This window comes from Canis lupus, chromosome 23 (genome assembly GCF_003254725.2).
Source record: "Canis lupus dingo isolate Sandy chromosome 23, ASM325472v2, whole genome shotgun sequence".
Lineage (NCBI taxonomy): Eukaryota > Metazoa > Chordata > Mammalia > Carnivora > Canidae > Canis > Canis lupus.
In genome coordinates this window covers 23379757-23395054 of record NC_064265.1, presented here as the reverse complement: position 1 = coordinate 23395054, position 15298 = coordinate 23379757, and the positions used below count along the sequence as shown (strand labels likewise).

The following is a 15298-nucleotide window of genomic DNA, read 5'->3' as shown; positions in this document are numbered from 1 at the left end:
TGATGACCAACGTGCAAAGGAGGCAGGACAGGCACTGTTACATTCACCTTACAAATGAGGAATCAGAACCAAGAGAGAGTGGTTGTATTTAGCTCCAGTAACGACAGCTTAGTACATGGCAGAAATAGGTCGTAATCCCCATGTCCCTTCCATCCTAATCAATGTGTTTTCCCCACAATTGCTGTTCACAACACTATGACTATTGATTTCATTAGTCATAGTATTTCATTGACTAGGGGGCGCCTACATGGCTGGGTCACTAGAGCATGTGACTCTTGATCTCACGGTCATGAATTCATGCCCCACATCGGGCATAGAGATTACTTTAAAAATAAATAAATAAATAAATAAATAAATAAAACCACATTATAAAAAGAGATGACTATCATTTCATTGGCCAATATTTATCATGTACCAACCATAAGTCAGGACTACAGATATAAAAAAAATGAATAAAATATTTGTTCAACAATATTCATAGAGCACTTATTCATTCAAAAAATTCTTATTAGGCTGCAAATGCCAGGCATTGGGCTGGGTATGGCGATATCAAGCTAAATGAGACCTTCTAGGGAAGCATAGTCCAGAAAGGCAGACAGAAGCTTTAGACACACTGTGAAGAATGCCTTCAGGGTGGAAAACACAAATGCTCTGGCCAAATGAAAAACAGTACTTCTCCTTCCCTTGCCATAATGATAATCCCACTTTATTGGAATTACTGGTTTTAATATTCACCTTCCTCTGCTAGAGCTTGTTCCCACTACAACAGTCACTGTATATCCATAGAGGAATAACTTCCAAGACCCCCAGTGGATATCAAAAACCTGCAAATAGTACCTGAACCCTATACATACTGTATTTTTTTTCTTTCACTTATAAATGAGGCACAGTAAGAGAATAAACACAAAAACTAATAATAAGACAGAAGACTTATGGGGCACCTGGGTGGCTCAGTGGCAGAGTGGTGGCCTTTAGCTCAGGTACTGATCCTGGGGTCCTGGGATCAGTCCCAAATAGGGCTCCCACCAGGGAGCCTGCTTCTCCCTCTGCCTATGTCTCTGCCTCTCTCTCTGTGCCTCTCATGAATAAATAAATAAAATCTTTGAAAGTTGGGCAGCCCGGGTGGCTCAGTGGTTTAACACGGCCTTCAATCCCGGGTGTGGTCCTGGAGACCCGGGATCGAGTCTCACGTCAGGCTCCCTGCATGGAATGGAGCCTGCTTCTCCCTCTGCCTGTGTCTGTGCTTCTCTCTCTCTCTCTCTCGAATAAATAAATAAAATCTTTAAAAAAAACTTTAAAAATAAATAAAATAGAACACTTACAGAACTATACCATGACAAAGATATGAATATGGTCTCCCTCTCTCTCAAAATTACTTACTGTACTGCACTCACCCTTCTTGTGATAAAATGTCTACGTGATGCGATGACGCGAGAGGAATGTTGCAAGCATTGTGACGTCAAAAGGAGGCTGACCGGCTTTCCCACCATGGTTAGCGTGGGAACAAAACCGCAGAAAGCCAGACTGCTAATAAAGGAAAACTACTTTATAACTGAAGCCCTGAGCAACAGTGTCAGAAACAGAGGAAGTGTGAGTAAATATGTAGAAAATAAAGGAGGTAAGAAGTGGGAGAAGGGACAAAGAGGGAGGGAGAAAGGGAATAAGGGAAGGAGGAGAGAGGGAGGGGGGAGGGAAGGAATATCTTCCTCTGAAATCCAAACTACCCAGTTCCATTATACGGGGTATTGATAGCACCTCCTCTTCTCACTTGCCAACCAGCAGTGACCCGTGTCACACTGTCTTTAATGCTACATTTCCAGGGAAGTGAAGAAAGAGGCCATGTGGGTGAGGCATATCCACAATATCAGCAAACCCACCCACAAACCCACAAGTACTCCTGAGGGCAAAGCTTCATGAACTGCTTTAGGTATATGCAGGGATGTTTTAAGGTTAGTTAACAGAAGAACCCTCTCAATCAATCCCCCTGGCTTTATGCTCTGCTAAGAGCTAGACTTTTTGTCAGTGCTGCTATGAACAGAATTAAAGAGTTGTAAGGAAGGAATTAAGTCATCACAGCCATAATGTGTGTGCGTATGTGTGTATGTGTTCATCATTACCAATATCTTCAAGTAGAGACCCTGCAGAAAACCTAGCATGAGATCCCAAATTCAAAGCTTCTGAGGCCTCCCACAGATACCTGACCTGTGCCAATTTTTCAGTATTCCAGCAGTTGAGGAAGAATATAATATGATGCTAAAGAGTCACAAATATTTTTCCAGCTCATATCTACCTTGAGCTACTTTATGCAGTTCTATAATTAGAATTATCATTGTCATTCTAAAAAGTAAGAATATAATTCAAATGCACACGGTATCACAGGATAGTACATACCATATCCTCAAGTGCTCAAACATGAGGATATGAATTGGCCAGATCAGGAGGTTAAAGCAAAGCAGAGCTGTGGCAAAATCCAAATCTAAACTTGGCCATGATTTCCATGTTCTTGGTACATAGAGGCTTTCTACTTTGTGCAAATTTGAACCTCCCAAAGCTTCCCAGCTTGGCTAGAATTTACTATTCACTCCTCAAACCTGAATCCCTTGAAAGCAAAGCTCCCTCCTCTGTCAATTATACCTTTATGTGTTACTCCAAAATGAAAAAAGATGAGCCCAGTTCTTTTTCCCTGCTTCCCCATTCCATTATAAAACTAAGCATATTCAGATATCTCACCGACTCCTTCAAATATCCTATAATAAGGTAATGGGTACAAAAACCATTTAATACATTGATACATTTTCTCAAGTTTAACCTTTTACTAAAATCTTTAATTTCCCAAAGCATGGAGTGAAAAGGAGGGATGAAGTTAGTTAATACTAAGAAGGCATACTGGTTTTTGCCTCTTAGGAAGCAACGATGAGCACTGTTTTCTTTGAAATAAAAGAAAAGCAAATGAATTTCCTAAGACAAGAGTTGGTGATCCAGAAATCATCTAGGATTATAAAAATAATATTTTGTCTAGGGCTTACTATATAAGGTATATAGTATTATGCCTTTTAATAAATGGAGAAATCAGAGCTTAGAATGGTTAATACTGCCCCAAGGTCATAAACCTACCAAGTGATGGAACTAAAAGTGAGATCCAAGTAATCAGATGCCCCCAGCGAAGGAATAAATTTCAAAGCAGAAAATAATAACTAGTTACTCACTGCAAGGAAAGCATATTTCCATTAAACCTTGAAGTAATTCATCTATCCATAAATATAGGTAATTATAATATACCATGGGAGGATGTGGCCTTAAAACATATCTCCAAGCTCCATTTCTATGCTGGAAAATTTGGTTCTCAATAATGATTAGTCAGAAATTATTTCCCTCACAGACCAAAACCATTTTAAATCTTCTGAAAAAAAAATCAAATTCTGAAGTAAAATCCTTTATTTACCTAGTGTGATTGTGCACATTTTCTTTCTGTTTGTAGGTTTTTTTTCCTGGTCTCTACATTTTTTATTGACCAGTACATAGTAGACATTCATTAAATACTACAATGAGTGAATGAATGAATGAATGAATGAATATCGCTGGCACTCTGTCTTGGGCAACTGTTTAAGACCTACTGACTGGGTGTTCCGTCCTTGGCTATTTCAGTTGTTTTGTTGCCTAATAAGTTACCCCAGAACTTAGTTGGTTAAAACGATAACGATCTTTATTTCTCATGATTCTACATGTTGACTGTATTCAGCTGGGCAGTTTTTCTGTTCCACATGGTATTGGCTGTTTCACTCATGTGGCTACATTCAGAGAGGACTTTGGCTGGGGTGCCTCAGTGTTTTTCTACACGGGGTATCTCTGTATGTCTCATCTTCTAAGAATTCTATACATGGCCTCTCTGTACAGCAGAGTATCCTGAACTTCCATGCAAAATACAGACTAGCCCCAAAATGCAAGCACTTATCAGGTACGCATATGGTTGAACCCAGACTCATTGTGGGAGGTGACAATAGAGAGCGTGAATCCAGGAGGTGTGGTTCATAAGCCACTGTCATAATAGTCTACCTCACAGGACAACTTGTTTCTACTTCTTATCTCTTAGGTACAAACTGATCTAGAATAGTAGAGTTATAACTGTCAGGATCCTTTTCATTAGAAGTAACAAAAACTTAATTCAGACAAACTAAAGCAAAACCCAAAATATGGGAACTCATGTAATTATAAATTCAGGCATAGTTGGATCCAGGTACTCAAATATTGTGTTTGGGACTCCTTTTCCCTCCAGTCTTGGCTCTTTTTAAGTCCATGTTAGCTTTATTTTCTGAAAGATGATTACCATGTGATGAAAAAAAATCAATAGTCCATATTTAAATGGTCTTCATAGCTCACAGTCTCAGGAGAGAGCCCTCAAGATTTTTGATTTCTCAAAAGAAACTATTTCCAATGAGTCAGTGGAAAGGATGCTTTTAGTCACTTTTTTTACTAAAGAATAGTGGTACCAGTTGCTATTGCTGTATAACCAATTGTTATAAAACATAAGTGGCTTAAAATGAACATAAAAGTAAAATAAAGTCATTTTATCATCTCATGGTCTCTCTGGGTCAGAAATTTGATACTGGTTCTGTTGGGCAGTTCTGGCTCAATATCCTTCAAGTGGTGATAGTCATAGAGTGACCAGAGCTAGAAGTGAAGTAGGAGTATGGAGTCAGCAGGAGCAGATGGGAGTAGGCTAGGAATTTCTCTCTATGTATAGTTTTGGGGCTTCTCCATGTGGTCTCTCCACATGGGATAATTTGAGCTTCCTCATAGCTTGATGGCCTGAGTACAGTTGGACAGCTCTCATGGCAGTGCAGACCTCCAGCATGAGTGTTCCAACAAGTAAAGTGAAAGATAAACCATCTTTTGTGACCTAGACCCAGAAATCACACAACATCACTTCTGGATTCTGTTAGTTGTAAGTGAGACACAAGAGATTCAAGAGAAGAGGAATTAGACTCCACCTTTTGATGGTGGGCAAGTATCTATAAGAACACGTGGAGTGAGAAATATTCTTTTGGCCATCTTTGGAAAATACAACCTGCCACAGCAGCCCTTATAGGGCTCTGGCTTGATGCAGGAGCCTCAGTGCTAATATATACTTTACATAGGCCCAAGTTATCATGATGTCATGCTGCAAACATGTTTCTCTGATTTTAAACTACTTCTCTGTTTCAAGCATCCAAGGATTTCCATTTCTTTTTTTAGAGATATGATTTGTGTTTCTGATCTTGTATTTTATTCATCAGGTGCTTGTGTTAGTAGTGGGAAGATAAACAGTGTTAGCCAAGTCCATATGCCAAAACTGGATTTCAACTCTGTTCCTTGTCTCCGGAAACTTTAGTCCCATTTGGTAAAGATTGCCACCAAATTTAAATAAAGTTTATTCTCAAGTTTTAACTTGAGAGAATAAAGCACATGAAACTCTTTAGTTCTCTTGCCAAAGGTGAACCCAGATGTAAGAAGTACAATGAGTCTTGAGCAAAATAGAGTCATACCTTTATGTCAGTGAACTACAGAGCATAGAAATGTGAGAAAGTCTTGAAAAGAAGAAGAGGGAGAAGATATATGACCTACAAGGAAACAACAATTATTCAGAAATCAGTTATTTCAAAAGGAACAAGGTGAACTAAAATACGGTGAATATTGCCAACTTGTTAACCAACAATAATTGTCAATAAAATTCTATACTGAGCTAAAACATTATGCAATTGAAAATGAAAATGAAAACAGACAGACTGAATTAACAATCATAAGCCATTGCAGAAAGAACTACTGAAAAGGAAAGGATGGAAATTAAATCCAGAAGGAGGAAGTGAGTTGTAAGAAGCAACAATAAGCATAAAAATTGTAAACATATGGGGTATAAATCAGTTCATTCAGAAGTTCTTTCAGGTCATTAAAGTACAAACTAAAGAGATTGGCCCAGATACATTTTTGATATATTCCTTTCATCATTTATCTGATATATTAGGTGGTGGTCCACATAAGTGCTAACCTTTGCAGAGGTAACCACAAGATCCTTTAACTGTATGTTAGACATCTCTATTAATTATGACAATAATAATTATGACAAAAAGTGTACAAATTATTACATGCAAACTGAACTCTCAAACAGGTAATTTAAAATATCTATGTTAAAAAAATAAATAAATAAAAATAAAATATCTATGTTTAGGGGTATCTGGGTGGCTCAGTCAGTTAAGTGTGCGACTCTTGATTTTGGCTCAGGTCATGATCTCAGGGTCCTGGGATTCAGCACACACATACACCCCACCATCACTGCCATGCTCAGCAAGGAGTATGCTTGAGATTCTCTCTCTCCCTCTTCCTTTTCCCCTTCCCCTGCTCCCCCATGAGCCCTCTCTTTCTCTCAAATAAACATTTTAAAATAAAGTATCCATGATTTAATATGTTAAGGGCTATGAAGAATAGACAACATGCAAGAACAGCTGGATAATATAAACAGAGAGATGAAAAAAAAAGAATCAAAAGGAAATGATAGAAATCAAAAACACTGAAACAGAAATGAAGACTGCCTTGGATGGTCTCATCAGTAGATTTGACATGACTGAGAAAAGAATCAGTTTGAAGCTTGAAGATAGGTCAATTGAAATTTCCCAAACTAAAAGGCAAAGAGGAAAGAAAAAGAACAAAACATCCAAGAGCTGAAGGACAATTTTATTTTCAAAAGGCCTAATATGTGCGTAAGTTGAATACAGAAAGAAAAGAGAGAGAAAGGGAGGGAGGAAGAACATCAATATAAGCTCATTTTTAGTTTAATGTAGATATAGATGTTTACACATAGAAACATTTGTAAATATATGTATATACACAGGATACTATACACATCTGTATTCACTTGCTGTATTAGCTGAGAACGCGTGGAAGCACTAGCACACTTAGTGCTCAGAACTTGGTTTCCAATGCCATTCTCTCCTAAAAGGGCTGGTTAGGATTCTTTGGAGTAATGGCTAATTCTACAACTAGAGCAGAAAATACACAAAAAGAGCCTAGAGCATTTCTGTAGTGCCAGAAAGTTAAAAAGCACTAAAACACAAACAAAACCACTGGAAAAATTTGAGCAACCAAAAAATTTGAGCAACCACATAAAGCAATGTTGAGTTATAACTCAACGTATAAAATAAATATCTATGCTATAAATAAACATAAATGGGGAGGAGTAGACAAATCTCCTACACAGAGGTATCGAAAATAAATTGCATTGCTACTCTGCTGTTAAAAAGATGGAACATAACTTCTCACTTCTTAAGTGTGGGCTGTGCACAGTGACTTCCTCCCATAAAGTATAGTACAGAAAAGGGGGTAAAGAGTAACTTGATAGCAGAAAAACTTGACAAGCTTTACCTCAGCTAGCTGGTCGATGTTAACATCAATAGTGATAAATGATGGTGATAGTGTGTTCCTTAGATATGATGTGATGAGAAGAGTACTTTACCTCTATGGTCTTCCCCCAAAACACAAAACCACAGTCTAATCACGAGAAAAAAAAATCAAACAATCTCAATTGAAGAGCATTCTACAAAATACTTGACCAGCAATCCTCAAAACTGCAGAGATTATCAGAAACAAGTAATGTCTGGGGAATCTGTCGGAGCCAAGAGGAACCTAAGGAGACATCACAACTAAATGTAATGTGGTATCCTGGATGAGATCCTGGACAGAAAGGGACATCAGGTAAAAGCTAAGGAAATCTGAATAAAACATGGACTTCAGTTAATAATAGTTTATCAGTATTGGTTCATTAATCATAACCAGTGCAGCGTTCACAGTAGAGGAAACTGGTGTTTCATAAATTTTCTATAAACCTAAAACTTAAAATTAAAAGTTTGTTTTTAAAATTAAAGTGAATGCTACCAAAAGAGAATGAACATGTGCACACATCAGCAGAGAATGGAAGGAATGTAAATAGTAAAACGTCCACATAAACCTGGGGGGTGAATTTTTGAGAATTGATCTACGTAAAACATAGTCACAGAATTGCCTGAAGACTTAGATTTGTCAACCCAAGTACTTTCCCTAACCCTCAGCACTGTATCAACTAGAAACCTTAAAAATGCGGAGTCCCAGGCTGCAACCGGTCGTGGGGGGACCTACCGAATAAGAACCTGCATTTTTTTTTGTAAGAACCTGCATTTTAACAAGATCTACAGATGATTTATATGCACATTAAACTTTAAAAGGCACTAGCTTAGTGGCTATCAAATATAAGTGGCCTATCCTCACCTCCCCCAGGAAAATTCTGCTACTAGGAAATCTCAAGAATTCAGTTTTTCTAATAAACACATTTGCTTACAAAAGTTGATGAACATGCCAAGGACACTAATTCTAAAAATGTTTCTAATAGGACAAACTATAGCCTGAATCCCTGGACAAAGAAATTCTTAATCTTACTCTAAATTCTGTCCTCATTAACCATCCCTCTAACAACTCCGAAAGTTGAGATGGGGAGTGCCTTTTTAAAAGACAAAGTTTGTATTGATTAAGGTATTGATTGATATACATGAGCTCACTCCAAAAGAGAAAGAAAAAGGCTTTTTCCTCTACCCGAGTAAAGGTGTATTCACCTCGATCTACAGAGTGGAAAATCAGCCTGAGTAATTACACGTGGAATAAGGACTATAAGCTCCAGATTACTCTCAGGAAACATTTCTGAGTCTAAATGCACTTTTTAATTAGCTCTTCCAATAGCATCATGCTAATTGGCTAATTTGGAAATGATATGAGACCCTGTGTGCTTTAAAGAAAATCTGTTTGTTGATATATTTATTTGCACCTGAGACTGTCTTATTGCTGGCAGGACAGATATTATTAAAACAGAATCACCTGCTTATTTTAACCAGATTTTTTTTAACGAACACACATGAATTGGATTATCCCTAGGGTTTCAGGAGGAAGTATTAGCATTTTGAGTGATGGGAAATTGCCACTTAGCTGGGAAATAAATGAGCTTTAAATAGATCCCATTATTTTTTACAAGGTTATTATTGTAAATGTTTCATAATAGAAGAAATGCCCTTCAAGTCTATCCTCATTGTTGGTTTATGATTGGGGTGTTAACCTCTAACTAGCCTGGCTCTTCACATCAAGCCACAGTGAGTTTTCATAGTTTTACTATATAAAATAAAACTACCTTTTATTGGTCCACATAATACTTCCAACAAGTTTCTCTATTTGCTAGCTATGTTGTGAAGAAAATGTACTAAGTTTATTTGTCTGGGCTGGAACAGTGGCTTTTTAAAATTGTTATGGGTTTAATATATTTTACCATTAACAAGACTATCTTGAACACTATAGAAACATGGATTTAGGTGAGGATATGGTGATATATTTGGATATTTATTTTTATCATACTTGAATATTTCACACCGCCTTACTTGTGTCACCGAGAGAGGACACTTTATAATCCAAATGAGCCTCCCCTGTAGCTAACTATTTAAAATGTTCCTTTCCAGTCTAATTACTGCAACAAAATAACAAAAGAAACCACATGGATCACCCTGAATTTTGGAAAATGCAGTCTTCCCCCTCCAGTTTAACATTCTCCCTTTTACTCAGAGTATTACTGAACCTCTGCAGCTATTGCACTGAGCTAAAGCTCTTCACTAAGTTTGGAAATGCTAGGGTGCCCCCTACCGTTGAAAGTGAGGAAGCACATTTCTTTGCAGCTCCATTCAGAGAATGGGATTTTTTGGGATTTGGGGAAAAGGATATTTAACCAAAGTTCAGATAAGGAATGGTTAGTCACATTGTGGGTGGGAGGGAAGGAAGGAAGGAAGGAAGGAAGGAAGGAAGGAAGGAAGGAAGGAAGGAAGGAAGGAAGGAAGGAAGGGAGGGAGGGAGGGAGGGAGGGAGGGAGGGAGGGAGGGAGGGAGGGAGGGAGGGAGGGAGGGAGGAAATAGGGACATAGGAAACCCACCTAAGGATAATTTTTTTCAATATTTGTCAATTAATTTTTTGTTTGATTTAAGTTAGTTAACACATTGAATTATTAATTTCAGGGTAGAATTTAATGATTCATTAGTTGCATATAACACCCAGTGCTCATTACATCCTGTGCTCTCCTTAATGTCCATCACCCAGTTACCCCATCCCCCTACTCTCCCCTCCTGGGAGAAGAGAGCGGTTTGTTTCCTATGATTAAGAGTCTTTGATAGTTTGTCTCCTTCTCTGTATTTATACTATTTTACTTTTCCTTCCTTTCCTTTTTTAAATTTTTTTCTATTTTTTTAATTTTTGAGGAACCGCCATACTGTTTTCTATAGTGGCTACACCAATTTGCATTCCCACCAACAGTGCACCCAAAAAGGTTCCTTTTTCTCCACATCCCCATCAACACTTGTTTGTGTGTGTGTGTGTGTGTGTGTTTTTTAATTTCAGCCATGTTCACTTGTGTATGATATCTCATTGTGGTTTTATTTGCATTTCCCTGATGATAGTGATGTTGACTATCTTTTCATGTGTCCGTGGACCATTAATGTCTTTAGGAAAATGTCTATTCAGGTCCTCCGCTCATGTTTTAATTGGATTAATTTTTATTGTATTTTTAAATTTATTAATTTTTTGATGTTAGGTTGTATAAGATCTTTATATATTTTGGATATTAGCCTATCTGATATATCATTTGCAAATATCTTCTCTCATTCAATAGGTTGCCTTTTTTGTTTTTATTGATGGTTTCCTTTGCTGTGCAAAAGCTTTTTACTTTGGTGTAATCCCAATAGTTTAATTTTCCTTTTGTTTCCCTTGCCAAAGGAGACATATCTAGAAAAAAACCTATGGCTAAAAACAAAGAAACTACTGCCTATGTTCTCTTCTTGGAATTACGTGGTTTCAGGAGTCATATTTAGGTCTTTGATCCATTTTGAGTTTGTTTTTGTGTATGATATAAGAAAGTGGTCCAGTTTCATAGCTTTTCAGTGTTTTCAATATGATTTGTATTCTTCCCACTGTATATTGTTGCCTCCTTTGTCATAGAGTAACTGGCCATGAAAACATGGGTTTATTTCTGGACTCTTTATTCTTTTCTACTATCTATGTGTCCATTTTTATACCAATACCATAGTGTTTTGATTACGACAGCTTTGTTGTAAATCTTGAAATCTGGGATTGTGATACCTCCAGCTTCGTCCTTTTTTTTCCAGATTACTTTGGCTATCCAGGGTCTTTTCTGTTTCCTTGTACATTTTAGGATTATTTGTTCTAGTTCTGTGAAAAATGTTGGTATTTTGATAGGGACTGCTTTAAATATGTAGATTGGACTGGGTAGTACAGACGTTTTAACAATACTTATTCTTCAAATCTATGAGCAAAGAATATCTTTCCATTTGTCACTTCTTAAATTTCTTTCAGCAATCTTTTATAGTTTTCAAAGTACAGATATTTCACCTCTTTGGTTAAGTTTATTTTTTTTTAATTTTTTTGTTTTTATTTATTTATGATAGTCACAGAGAGAGAGAGGCAGAGACATAGGCAGAGGGAGAAGCAGGCTCCATGCACCGGGAGCCCGACATGGGATTCGATCCCGGGTCTCCAGGATCACGCCCTGGGCCAAAGGCAGGCGCTAAACCGCTGCGCCACCCAGGGATCCCTTTGGTTAAGTTTATTCCTGGGTATTTTATTATTTTTGGTATAAGCAGGACTGTTTTCTTAAATTCTCTTTCCACTAATTCATTATTAGTGTATACAAGTGCAACAGATTTCTGTATAATTTTCTATCCTGTGACTTCATTGAATTCGTTTATCAGTTCTAGTAGTTTTTTGGTGGACTCTTCAGGGTTTTCTATATATAATATTATGTCCATCTGCAAATAGTGAAAGTTCTACTTCTTCCTCACCAATTTAGATATCTTTTATTTTATTTTCTTATCAGATTGCTATGGCTAGGACTTCTAGTACTATATTGAATAAAAATGGTTTGAGTGGATATCCTTGTCTTGTTCCTGATCTTAGAGGAAAAGTTCTCAATTTTTCACTAATAAGTATGATATTAGCTCTGGGTTTTTTATATATGGCCTTTATTACATTGATGTATACCTAACCTATTCTGTTGAGAGTTTTTATCATGAATTGATGTTGTACTTTGTCAAATGCTTTTTCTACATCTATTGAGATGATTTATATATTTCTCCTAGCTTGTCCAATTTGTTGACATATAATTTTTTATAATATTCTCTTATAATCCTCCGTATTTCTCTGGTGTCATTTGTTATTTCTCCTCTTTCTTTTCTGTTTTATTTGAGTCCTCTCTCCTCTATTTTGGTAAGTTGGGGTGAAAGTTAATCAATTTTATTGATCTTTTCAAAGAACTAGCTCCTGACTTCATTGACTTTTCTATGATTTAGTCTCCATTTCATTATTTCTGCTCTAATCTTTATTTCCTTCCCTCTACTAGCTTTAGGTTTTATTTGTTCTTTTTCTAGCTCCTTTCGGTGTAGGATTAGGTTGTCTATTTGAGATTTTTCTTGCTGCTTAAGATAGGCCTATCTTGCTATATACTTCCCTCTTAGAACTGCTTTTGCTGCATCCCAAAGATTTTGGAGTGTTGTGTTTTCATTTGTCTCCATATATTTTTTTATTTCCTCTTTGATTTCTTGGTTGACTCATTCATTGTTCAGAAGCATGCTATTTAGCCTCTATGTATTTGTGTTCTTTCCAGGTTTTTTATTGTGATCAATTTGTTTTCATACCATTGTGTTTGGAAAAGATGTATGACACAATTTTAACATTTTTGCATTTGTTGAGATTTGTTTTGTGGCCTAACATGTGATCTATGCTAGAGAATGTTTCATATGCATTTGAAAAGCCTATGTATTCTGTTCTTTTGGGATGGGATGTTCTGTATATATATCTGTTAGGTCCATCTGGCCCAGTGTGTCATTCAAAGCCAATATTTCCTTGTTGACTTTCTGTCTGGATTATCTGTCCATTGATGTAAGTGAGGTATTAAAGAGCCCTACTATTACTGTATTATTATCAATTTCTTCCTTTGTGTCTGCTAATAGTTGCCTATGTACTTAGGTACTCCCATGTTGGGTATATACATTTTTACGATTGTTATATCCTTTCCTTGAATTGTTCCCTTTGTCATTATACAGTGTCCTCCTTTGTTTCTTCCTACAGGCTTTGGGTTTTTATTGTTGCTTTAAATTTTTATTTAAATTTCAGTTAGTTTACAGTGTGATTAGTTTCAGGTGTACAATTTAGTGATTCAGCACTTACAACATCCAGTGCTCATCACAAATGCACTCCTCAATCTTCATCACCCATTTAACCCATCCCTTTATCCACCTCCCCTCTGGGTAACCATCAGTTTGTTCTCTGTAGTTAAGAGTCTATTTCTTGGTTTGCCTCTCTTTTTTCCCTATGATCATTTGTTTTGCTTCTTAAACTCCATGTATGAGTGAAATCATATGGTTTTGCCTTTTTCTGACCTATTTCACCAAGCATAATACTCACTAGCTCCATCCATGTCACTGAAAATGAAAAGATTTCACTTTTTGTGGTTGAGTAATATTCCATCCATATATATATATTATATATATAACTTTTTCTTTATCCCATTCATCAGTAAGTGGACATATTGGCTCTTTCCATAGTTTATCTATTGTTGATAATGCTGCTATAAACATTGGGGTGCATGTATCCCTTCAAATTAGTATTTTTGTATTCTTTGGATAAATACCTAGTAGTACAATAGCTGAATTGTAGGGTAGTTCTATTTTTAACTTTTTGAGGAAACTTCTTACTGTTTGCCAGAGTGGCTGCACCAGTTTGCATTCCCACCAACAGTCTAAAAGGAACCCCTTTCTCCACATTCTCGCCAACACCTGTTTTCTTTAAATTTTCTGCCCCTTATTCTCTCTCTTCTCTTCTGATATCCTTATAATGTGAATGTTATTACATTTGATGGTGTTGCTGAGTTCCCTTGACCTATTCTCATTTTTTGTTATTACTTTTTCTTTTTGCTATTCAGTTTGATTGATTTCCATTATCCTGTCTTCCAGCTTGCTGGTCCATTCTCTACCTTCTCTAATCTGCTATGGATTCCCTCTAGTGTATTTTTAATTTCAGTTGTCGAGTTCTTCATCTCTGATTGATTCTTTTTTATATTTTCTCTTTGTCGAAGGTCTAAGATCCTCCACTCTTTTCTCAAGTCCGGTATCTCTATGACCATTGCTTTAAATCCTTTATGGGGTATATTGTTTATCTCCATCTCACTGAGTTTTTTTATTATGGCTTTCTTCTGTTCTTTCATTTGGGACATTTTCCTGTGTCTCATTTTGTCTAATTTTCTGTGTTTTTATATATTAGTAAAGTCAGTTATGTCCTCTGATCTTGAAAATAGTGGCTTTATGAGGAAGATGTCCTATGGTGCTCTGTAACACAGAAATGTTCCTGTTCACCAGAACCAGGTGCTTCAGGAGTGTGTCCTATATGGTTTGTATGTGCCCTACCATTTGGTTGAGCCACATTTGCCTTCAGTCCATCCAGCTTCAATAACCCGCTTTGACTGTTGGGGGCGAGATTCAGTCCCTGTGCTGTTAAGGGGCCAACGTGGGGCTGCCATGGGCTTATAGTTGGATGGTGTCAGCAGTCAAACCCAGATGTATTCCTTCAGCCTGTTTGCTGGGGCTATGGTCACAAAGAACTGCAGGACACTCATTTGGTTGTTCCCAGAGCAGCTTTCATTGGTGGACAGGGCATACAGATAAACCAGATGCCTGGCCCAAGTCCATCTTGGGCTGCAGTAGCACCAACCTGCAGCATGCTATTCCTGCCTGTCCTCTGAGAAGCCTTTGTTGGTGGGTAGTGTCAGCAGTCAGACTATATGCCTGCTCCCAGTCCATCTGCCTGGGCAGCAGTGAACCCAAACTGGAGCACAATGTCCCTGTGCTACCCCCTGAGATGTTTTTATAGATGCCTGAGGTTACAGTTAGATCATATGCCTGCCCCTAGACCATCTACCAGGGCTGCAGACATACTGATCAGCAGAGCACTCTCTCTGCACTTATAGTTGTAAGGTTCTCTCTGCACTGCTGTGGTTAGAGTTGAACTGGTGTGTATGGTTATCTTCCCCTTTCCCCAGGGCAGGAGTCACTTTGCAGTAGTGATGTGCTGGGGCTGCTTGCAGGATGAGATATGGCAGGAGACACTCTGGGGGGACTCCTGATAAGTAGGGCAGGTTGGATGGGGGTAGATCCACAGGAGAACACAGGGGTGCACAGTGTTACCAAGGTAGCTAGTGTTTGAG

The 15298-nt window shown here is 37.6% G+C and overlaps 1 long non-coding RNA gene across 7 annotated transcripts in view; it reads left to right on the top strand.

Moving 5' to 3' along the window:
* Positions 1-1464: 1464 nt before the first annotated feature.
* The window catches only part of LOC125753444 (uncharacterized), a 47223-nt gene continuing 33389 nt past the window's right edge, over positions 1465-15298 (top strand). For 6 of the 7 annotated variants that reach the window (XR_007405320.1, XR_007405318.1, XR_007405316.1 and 3 more), the window contains exons 1-2: positions 1465-1618; positions 1821-1949. This is a non-coding gene — a long non-coding RNA (uncharacterized LOC125753444). The remainder of the gene's footprint in view (positions 1619-1820; positions 1950-15298) is intronic. The other variant, XR_007405315.1, reaches the window with a different exon arrangement.